This window comes from Cardiocondyla obscurior, linkage group LG21, assembly GCF_019399895.1.
Source record: "Cardiocondyla obscurior isolate alpha-2009 linkage group LG21, Cobs3.1, whole genome shotgun sequence".
In the NCBI taxonomy this organism is placed as follows: domain Eukaryota; kingdom Metazoa; phylum Arthropoda; class Insecta; order Hymenoptera; family Formicidae; genus Cardiocondyla; species Cardiocondyla obscurior.
This window is the reverse complement of record NC_091884.1, coordinates 4,258,041-4,268,040: the sequence shown is the minus strand read 5'-3', so window position 1 is coordinate 4,268,040 and position 10,000 is coordinate 4,258,041. Positions and strand designations below refer to the sequence as shown.

The following is a 10,000-nucleotide window of genomic DNA, read 5'->3' as shown; positions in this document are numbered from 1 at the left end:
CAAAGCAGTAGCGTCGCCGACCGGTATCGGTCCCCCGAGTTGCCCCGGGGAACGTTTGCAGGCCTGTCGAAGGTTAACCGTACGACCAACAGCGGGCCAGGACCGGTGACGGCGCTAGGTCCGTAAGCCTCCGTGTACCGTGGCGCGCGCTTGCGACGGCCTCGACGCACTCCCGCGTGTGTGAGCTGCGGCCTGATACCTTGCGTGTACCGCCGGGCAGCCGGCCGGGCGACCGAGGGTTTGACGGCGTGCCGTGTTACCGGCGACGCGTCAGACACCGCACCCGGGCCGTAGACCGACACCCAGCGGGTCGCGACGTTCTACTAGGGGAGAAGTGCACGACGACGAAAACGCCGGACATCGGCGCGCGGCAGCGTGCCCGCGCGCGAGCCGTGAGGCCCCGCGGGGCATCGCCCACCGACGCGAAGCCAGCGTCGCTGACGATGAATCTCCCCGTTCGATCTTTTGGGTTTCTTAGGTTTACCCCTGAACGGTTTCACGTACTCTTGAACTCTCTCTTCAAAGTTCTTTTCAACTTTCCCTCACGGTACTTGTTCGCTATCGGTCTCGTGGTCGTATTTAGCCTTAGATGGAGTTTACCACCCACTTAGAGCTGCACTCTCAAGCAACCCGACTCTAAGGAGAGATCCTCCCGAGACGCGCACCGGTCGCTACGGGCCTGGCACCCTCTGCGGGTAAGTGGCCCCATTCAAGATGGACTTGGACGCGACGCGGCACCTCGGGATAAGCGGACCCTCCCAAACACCACATTTCCCTGCGGCGGAACCGCGGGATTCGGTGCTGGGCTCTTTCCTGTTCGCTCGCCGCTACTAAGGAAATCCTGGTTAGTTTCTTTTCCTCCGCTTAATAATATGCTTAAATTCAGCGGGTGATCTCGCCTGCTCTGAGGTCGTCAAAAGAAATTGTCGTGAGGCTGTACTATATATATATATAATACGAAGAAGGCGAGACGACGACGACGACGACGCGAGAGAAAAGAGAAACGCAACGCGGCGAAACGCCGCGCGCGAGCGCTTGGTTAGACTACGCCGCGTGCCCCGGTCAAGAGCTGCTACCATACATAGCGCTTTCGTGGACTCGGGAACACGCGCGGTCGACCCGCGCGCGATCTCTCACCTCGCACACACTTTTGCTGCGCAGGGGGCGATCGGTGCACGCAAAATATTTGAAAGAAGAGACGAAGGGAAAATGAGAAAACGAACGAGGCAGAGAACAACCGCGAGCGTGGTGGTCTTTCGTCGACGTTGCGTCAACCGCGCCGCGATCCGCGCGCCCCGCGCGCCACCAACCGACCACGACGACAACTGGCCAGCCAGCCCGACGCGAACGTCGGAGGCCGGTTTGCGCGTCGTGGTGGCGTCGGCAACGCGACTGCGGCGGCGGCCGGCAGCAGCTGCAGCGGCGACGACCACTCTCTCTCTCTATAATACGGTCAGGTTCTCTCGTATCTTTGCTTCGTCGTATATATCTCTAAAATCCCTCCTCTCGAGTTTCCTTTGCGTTGGCGGCGGTAAAGCGACGATATGCGCTCTGTGCAGAAGGAGAACGAGGAGGCGCGCGATCTCGCGGCCTCTATTCTCCTCTCCGATCTTCATTCGAAGAAGGAGAGGAAAACTCAAACTCGGTTCTCCGCGCTCCTTATGAACTACTTCTCCGTGGATCAGCCTTGGATCCCGCGCGCGCCGCAAGCGGCACACAGGCCACCTTCCGGGAGTACAAGCGCGAACGAATTGTCGGCTTGTTTCACTCCGGGCGGCGGCGCGCGAGAGGCAGATCTACTCTTTTTCGTTCGGCGCGTATATACGTATAACGTATAAACTCCTTGCAAGAGCTCGCCACGTTTATCACCACCGCGCACGTCCTTCCCTCCCGTGCGTGTGTGCGTGCGTGCGTCTCTCTGCGATTCTCGATCGCATCTTTCGGTCGGTCGTCGTTCATTCGTTCGACCCTCAAACCTCGTTATTTCGGACGACGCCCAACGGGGGCGCGCGAGTACGCCGCCGTTCCGCGAGTATAGAGAGAGCGCGCGCAGAGAGCGCGAGAGCCTTCGTAAAACCCTGATGGAATCCAGCAACTCGCCGCGTGGATAGCGTGCGTAGTGTGCCTGATACCCCGGGGAAGGCGTCATCGACGACTCCTCGCTTCTCTTCTCTTTTCTCGTGGATGCGGGTATAACTCTCTCGCCGGCCGCCGCGATCGGGCGAACGTCCAACGAATCGCTCGTACGCGGCCGTCGAAACGGCGCGCGCAAGCAGTTTGTCTTCGATAAAACGACCCTCAGCCAGGCGTGGTCCGGGAATTGTATCCGTGGACCGCAATGTGCGTTCGAAATGTCGATGTTCATGTGTCCTGCAGTTCACAAGTTGACGCGCAATTAGCTGCGTTCTTCATCGACCCACGAGCCAAGTGATCCACCGTTCAGGGTAATCGTTCCTTCGCGCACCAAGTACGCTCTATCAAGGAATAGACAACAATGTGCGTCTTCTTCGTTTTGGCCCTTCGATCAGCCTGGCCGCGCGTCCGAGCACGCGCGGACCGCCGCCCCTGTTACGGGGGCTACGGCACAATAATGGAGAGAGAGGAGACGTCGGTTGTCGGCGCGGTGCGAAAACCAGAGGTTGCGTCTCGCGAAGCGAGAGCCGGGGCGGAACTCTTTGAAAAACCATCGGGGTCGAAAATGACTAGCATATTCGACGAACCCTTCAGCGCGCGCGATCGCGCGCGCGCGGGACCGGAGGAAGAGCAGCGGCGAGAATCGTCGCACTCTCCACTCCTCGCCCGGCGCGCACGACGACGCGGCAGCATAGGTTACCACCGGTACGCGGCGCATTCGCGCGCACCGCAACGCGTCCGAATCGCGGAGATAGAGGCAGCGCGCGAGCGCGCCTCCGTAGTCTCCTTCTCACCGATCCTGATCCGCGAGCGGGCGCATATAGATGCACCTTCGCGCTCCTCCTGGATTCGCACAACGAGACCAACCGGCCGCGCTAGCCCCGGCTAAGGGGCGCGCTGAGCGCGGTGGTCCGCGCAACGGGTCGTTCGAAGCGCGCGAGAGACAGAGAGTCGGAGAATCTCCGCAGGAAACGAGAGAGAGAGAATGCAAAGAGCGTAATACGGCAATGCGTACAACTCTCGAATCTCTCTTCTTCTCCACAATATGCCCGGGGTCCCCTCTCGCTTTGAGCTCTCGAGATCTCGACACACTCGTCCCGACCGACAATCCTCTCTTATACGACGGCGACGAATGCGGCGCACACCGCAGCACGCCACCGTTGGCGGCGTGTGAGCGCGCGCGCGGTCGTTGCGTCGCATAAACTATTCTCTCCTCTCGATCTCGCAATTTTGCTCGAGCGAAGCGTCGCGTCTCGCGACGGACGCTCCGACGAGGAGTGGGAAGGCGGCGCGGACTCGGAAGACGCGATGTCTCGCGTGCGATTAGATTTTGCGCCCCTTCAGCCACTCTCGACACAACTCGCAGAGTCGTGTTCTAGCTTGCCCCGTATCGCGGCAGGCAACGTAGTACACGTTACCGTGCGCGCGTACGGTTCCTCGTCCATGCAGTCGCCGGCCGCTGCGCGCGCGTCACGAGAACGGTGCACACAGAGCAGCAGGACCTCCGGAACGTTAATGATCCTTCCGCAGGTTCACCTACGGAAACCTTGTTACGACTTTTACTTCCTCTAAATGATCAAGTTTGGTCATCTTCCCGGCAACATCGGCAATGCCGACGCATTGCCGCGCACCAGTCCGAAGACCTCACTAAATCATTCAATCGGTAGTAGCGACGGGCGGTGTGTACAAAGGGCAGGGACGTAATCAACGCGAGCTTATGACTCGCGCTTACTGGGAATTCCTCGTTCATGGGGAACAATTGCAAGCCCCAATCCCTAGCACGAAGGAGGTTCAGCGGGTTACCCGGGCCTTTCGGCCAGGGAACACACGCTGATTCCTTCAGTGTAGCGCGCGTGCGGCCCAGAACATCTAAGGGCATCACAGACCTGTTATTGCTCAATCTCGTGCGGCTAGAAGCCGCCTGTCCCTCTAAGAAGATTTGTTTGTACGTTGGTAGTAAAAACCCGCCGGCCGAAGCCGGGGGCCTTCGAAATACCATAAGGTACGCCTATTTAGCAGGCTAGAGTCTCGTTCGTTATCGGAATTAACCAGACAAATCGCTCCACCAACTAAGAACGGCCATGCACCACCACCCACCGAATCAAGAAAGAGCTATCAATCTGTCAATCCTTCCGGTGTCTGGGCCTGGTGAGGTTTCCCGTGTTGAGTCAAATTAAGCCGCAGGCTCCACTCCTGGTGGTGCCCTTCCGTCAATTCCTTTAAGTTTCAGCTTTGCAACCATACTTTCCCCGGAACCCAAAAGCTTTGGTTTCCCGGAAGCTGCCCGCCGAGTCATCGGAGGAACTTCGGCGGATCGCTAGCTGGCATCGTTTATGGTTAGAACTAGGGCGGTATCTGATCGCCTTCGAACCTCTAACTTTCGTTCTTGATTAATGAAAACATTTTTGGCAAATGCTTTCGCTTCTGTCCGTCTTGCGACGATCCAAGAATTTCACCTCTAACGTCGCAATACGAATGCCCCCATCTGTCCCTATTAATCATTACCTCGGGGTTTCGAAAACCAACAAAATAGAACCGAGGTCCTATTCCATTATTCCATGCACGCAGTATTCAGGCGAGGATAGCCTGCTTTAAGCACTCTAATTTGTTCAAAGTAAACGTACCGGCCCGACTCGACACTCAGTAAAGAGCACCGCGACGGGATATTAGTTTGGGCGGCCCCTCGCGGTAAGCCCACCGGTAGGACGTCCCACATCACGCCAGTTAAACACCGCGAGCGGTGAACCGACGGTGTGCGACACAGATTCAACTACGAGCTTTTTAACCGCAACAACTTTAATATACGCTATTGGAGCTGGAATTACCGCGGCTGCTGGCACCAGACTTGCCCTCAATGGATCCTCGTTAAAGGATTTAAAGTGTACTCATTCCGATTACGGGGCCTCGGATGAGTCCCGTATCGTTATTTTTCGTCACTACCTCCCCGTGCCGGGAGTGGGTAATTTGCGCGCCTGCTGCCTTCCTTGGATGTGGTAGCCGTTTCTCAGGCTCCCTCTCCGGAATCGAACCCTGATTCCCCGTTACCCGTTACAACCATGGTAGGCGCAGAACCTACCATCGACAGTTGATAAGGCAGACATTTGAAAGATGCGTCGCCGGTGCTAGGACCGTACGATCAGCACAAAGTTATTCAGAGTCGCCAAAATAAACGGTGGACGCACGGAGATCCGCACGCCACCGATTGGTTTTGATCTAATAAAAGCGTCCCTTCCATCACTGGTCGGGACTCTGTTTTGCATGTATTAGCTCTAGAATTACCACAGTTATCCAAGTAAATGTGGGTACAATCTAATGAACCATAACTGATTTAATGAGCCATTCGCGGTTTCACCTTAATTCGGCATGCACTGAGACATGCATGGCTTAATCTTTGAGACAAGCATATGACTACTGGCAGGATCAACCAGGGAGCTTCGTGTGTGCGATCGCGGTTACTCGCGGTGGAGCAACGCGAAAGACAACGCTACGCTGCTACGGACACTCCGCGAGGAAGAGCCGTGCGCGTTTCGTGTGTCGTTAATGCCGCCGGAACTTTTCGAGCCGGTCGACGGACACGCTTTTCGTATTTATATATACCTTAACGGTATGAAAGATCAAATTTTGTTCTCATTCACCCATAACAGCGGCTTGTAAGGCCGCTTAGCCCTGACGCTAGACCGATCCGATCTGAGACGTCGTGGAGCACTGTTCGTTCAACGGTGCCAGCGGTGAGAACACCGAGGCACCGGTTGAAAATTATTTCGCTACGGCGTACAAGTAAGCGGGAACGGCGACATCGTCAAAGATCTCGCCGAAACCGACACTCTCGTATCCGTGGAGTTGATGTTCGGTAAGCGCAACGATACGTCCGCACGCTTGCTCGGAAGCGAGGGACGATCGCGCGTCCAACACGTAAGTGCGCGCCACATATGAGCCATTCGGTCTCTCGACACCGACTCGTGGCAATGCTGTGTCTTATAGTACCGAACCGGGCGGCCGGGCGGTCGGCGACGCACGGTCTAACGCACGGCGGTATATGGGCGAAACCTGCGAAATTTCGACGCCTCGAGGACTTAGCCGCTGCGTCGTACGTAGTTATTTACGCAAAAGTCCTCGAGCCTCGTGTTGCTTTCGGCAAGTAGTTACCCACGGACAGCTCGAACGGCAAAGTACTCGAGCTCCGTATCGTTTCGGCTCGGATTTACCAACGCCTTCGATTTTCGACTTTGGTGTCGAAACGATCGCCGAGCCCGGCGCACATTTGGCCGAATGTCGGCAACACGCCCGAACGATCTCAAAAGAGAACCAAAGTTCTCGTAGTAAGCGCGAGGCTAAATTCTCTCAAAAAGCGTTCTAGTGCGAACGACACTTTTGTACGCACCGCAGTGCTTCGTCGAGCTCGGTTATACATACGCCGTAACGCTACGGTACGACCAGACCTAGAGCTCGCATGCATCGTGTTGTGCACGAGTCGCCGCAGCGACAACACCTCTTACAGTACCGAACCGAGCGGCCGGGCGGTCGGCGACGCACGGTCTAACGCACGGCGGTATATGGGCGCCGGCGGTGAAATTTCGACGCCGCGCGGACTTAGCCGCTGCGGCGCACGGTAGTTACCTCCGCGTCAAAGATCTCGAGCTCCGTGTTGTTTTACGGCTCGGAGGTACGTACGGACCGCACGAACGGCAGAGTCCTCGAGATACAAAATTTCTTCGTCAAGTATTCACCAATTCCTTCGCTATCCGGCCTCGAAACGATCGCCGAGAGCTTGGCGCACAATTGGCCGAATGTCGGCAAGACGCCCGAACGCTCTCGAAAAAGAGAACCGAAATTCTCGCACTCAGCGCAGTGCAAAACACTTTAAAAATCTCTCTCGAGCGAAAGACACTTTCGTACGCACCGCAGTGCTTCGCCGAGCTCGGTTATACATACGCCGTAACGCTACGGTACGACCAGACCGCGAGCTCGCATGCACCGTGTTGTGCACGAGTCGCCGCAGCGACGACACCTCTTACAGTACCGAACCGAGCGGCCGGGCGGTCGGCGACGCACGGTCTAACGCACGGCGGTATATGGGCGCCGGCGGTGAAATTTCGACGCCGCGCGGACTTAGCCGCTGCGGCGCACGGTAGTTACCTCCGCGTCAAAGATCTCGAGCTCCGTGTTGTTTACGGCTCGGAGGTACGTACGGACCGCACGAACGGCAGAGTCCTCGAGATACAAAATTTCTTCGTCAAGTATTCACCAATTCCTTCGCTATCCGGCCTCGAAACGATCGCCGAGAGCTTGGCGCACATTTGGCCGAATGTCGGCAAGACGCCCGAACGCTCTCAAAAGAGAACCAAATTCTCGCACTCAGCGCAGTGCAAAACACTTAAAAAGTTCTAGGCGAACGACACTTTCGTACGCACCGCAGTGCTTCGCCGAGCTCGGTTATACATACGCCGTAACGCTACGGTACGACCAGACCGCGAGCTCGCATGCACCGTGTTGTGCACGAGTCGCCGCAGCGACGACACCTCTTACAGTACCGAACCGAGCGGCCGGGCGGTCGGCGACGCACGGTCTAACGCACGGCGGTATATGGGCGCCGGCGGTGAAATTTCGACGCCGCGCGGACTTAGCCGCCGCGGCGCACGGTAGTTACCTCCGCGTCAAAGATCTCGAGCTCCGTGTTGTTTTACGGCTCGGAGGTACGTACGGACCGCACGAACGGCAGAGTCCTCGAGATACAAAATTTCTTCGTCACGTATTCACCAATTCCTTCGCTATCCGGCCTCGAAACGATCGCCGAGAGCTTGGCGCACATTTGGCCGAATGTCGGCAAGACGCCCGAAAGATCTCAAAAAGAGAACCAAAGTTCTCGTAGTAAGCGCGAAGCTAAATTCTCTCAAAAGCGTTCTAGTGCGAACGACACTTTTGTACGCACCGCAGTGCTTCGCCGAGCTCGGTTATACATACGCCGTAACGCTACGGTACGACCAGACCGAGAGCTCGCATGCATCGTGTTGTGCACGAGTCGCCGCAGCGACGACACCTCTTACAGTACCGAACCGAGCGGCCGGGCGGTCGGCGACGCACGGTCTAACGCACGGCGGTATATGGGCGCCGGCGGTGAAATTTCGACGCCGCGCGGACTTAGCCGCAGCGAAGTCCGCGAGCCTCGTGTTGCTTTTACCACGTAGTTACTTCCGAGCGGTCCGACCGTCAAAGTTCGCGAGCCTCGTGTTGCTTTTGGAACGTAGTTACTTCCGAGCGGTCCGATCGGCAAAGTACGCGAGCCTCGTGTTGCTTTTACCACGTAGTTACTTCCGAGCGGTCCGACCGTCAAAGTCCGCGAGCCTCGTGTTGCTTTCGGCTCGGAGTTACTTCCGCGCGGTCCTAGCGGCAAAGTGCGCGAGCCTCGTGTTGCTTTCGGCTCGGAGTAACTTCCGCGCGGTTCGATCGGCAAAGTACGCGAGCCTCGTGTTGCTTTCGGCTCGGAGTTACTTCCGCGCGGTCCTAGCGGCAAAGTACGCGAGCCTCGTGTTGCTTTCGGCTCGGAGTTACTTCCGCGCGGTTCTAGCGGCAAAGTACGCGAGCCTCGTGTTGCTTTCGGCTCGGAGTTACTTCCGCGCGGTCCGATCGGCAAAGTACGCGAGCCTCGTGTTGCTTTCGGCTCGGAGTTACTTCCGCGCGGTCCTAGCGGCAAAGTACGCGAGCCTCGTGTTGCTTTCGGCTCGGAGTTACTTCCGCGCGGTCCTAGCGACAAAGTACGCGAGCCTCGTGTTGCTTTCGGCTCGGAGTTACTTCCGCGCGGTTCGATCGGCAAAGTACGCGAGCCTCGTGTTGCTTTCGGCTCGGAGTTACTTCCGCGCGGTCCGATCGGCAAAGTACGCGAGCCTCGTGTTGCTTTCGGCTCGTAGCTACTTTCGAGCGGTTCGGACAACAAAGTCCGCGAGCCCTGTGTTGCTACTGCTCGGGGCTGCTTCCGAACGTTTCGGGCAATCAACTTTTTGTTCTCCGTATTGTTTTTTAAGCTATCTTAGCTATTTTCTCGTAAAAGTTAAATTTTCGCGTTTTGTGCTGTTTTTTCGAGCTCTCTGCTGGCGATCGTCTATGTTCTTAAATCTCGTGTTATTTTCTTGAGCTCTTCGTAATTTCGGCCGACGAGCGGCTAAGTTTACGAGTTTTGTGTTGCTTTCTGCACGTAGTTACTTCCGGGCGGTCCGACCGTCAAAGTACGCGAGCCTCGTGTTGCTTTCGGCTCGGAGTTACTTCCGCGCGGTCCTAGCGGCAAAGTACGCGAGCCTCGTGTTGCTTTCGGCTCGGAGTTACTTCCGCGCGGTCCGAGCGGCAAAGTACGCGAGCCTCGTGTTGCTTTCGGCTCGGAGTTACGCGCGGTCCTAGCGGCAAAGTACGCGAGCCTCGTGTTGCTTTCGGCTCGAGTTACTTCCGCGCGGTCCATCGGCAAAGTACGCGAGCCTCGTGTTGCTTTCGGCTCGGAGTTACTTCCGCGCGGTCCTAGCGGCAAAGTACGCGAGCCTCGTGTTGCTTTCGGCTCGGAGTTACTTCCGCGCGGTCCTAGCGGCAAAGTACGCGAGCCTCGTGTTGCTTTCGGCTCGGAGTTACTTCCGCGCGGTTCTAGCGACAAAGTACGCGAGCCTCGTGTTGCTTTCGGCTCGGAGTTACTTCCGCGCGGTCCGATCGGCAAGTACGCGAGCCTCGTGTTGCTTTCGGCTCGGAGTTACTTCCGCGCGGTCCTAGCGGCAAAGTACGCGAGCCTCGTGTTGCTTTCGGCTCGGAGTTACTTCCGCGCGGTCCTAGCGGCAAAGTACGCGAGCCTCGTGTTGCTTTCGGCTCGGAGTTACTTCCGCGCGGTTCGATC

The 10,000-nt window shown here is 57.3% G+C and overlaps 2 non-coding genes and 1 pseudogene across 2 annotated transcripts; all 3 read right to left on the bottom strand.

Moving 5' to 3' along the window:
• LOC139110816 (large subunit ribosomal RNA) overlaps positions 1–913 on the bottom strand; it is a 4,809-nt pseudogene extending 3,896 nt beyond the window's left edge.
• A 1,379-nt stretch (positions 914–2,292) lies between these two features.
• Positions 2,293–2,447, bottom strand: LOC139110843 (5.8S ribosomal RNA). Its single transcript, XR_011547082.1, has one exon. It is a non-coding gene; the product is annotated as a 5.8S ribosomal RNA (ribosomal RNA).
• Positions 2,448–3,646: 1,199 nt separating this feature from the next.
• Positions 3,647–5,564, bottom strand: LOC139110879 (small subunit ribosomal RNA). The gene has a single exon (XR_011547115.1). It is a non-coding gene; the product is annotated as a small subunit ribosomal RNA (ribosomal RNA).
• Positions 5,565–10,000: the final 4,436 nt, after the last annotated feature.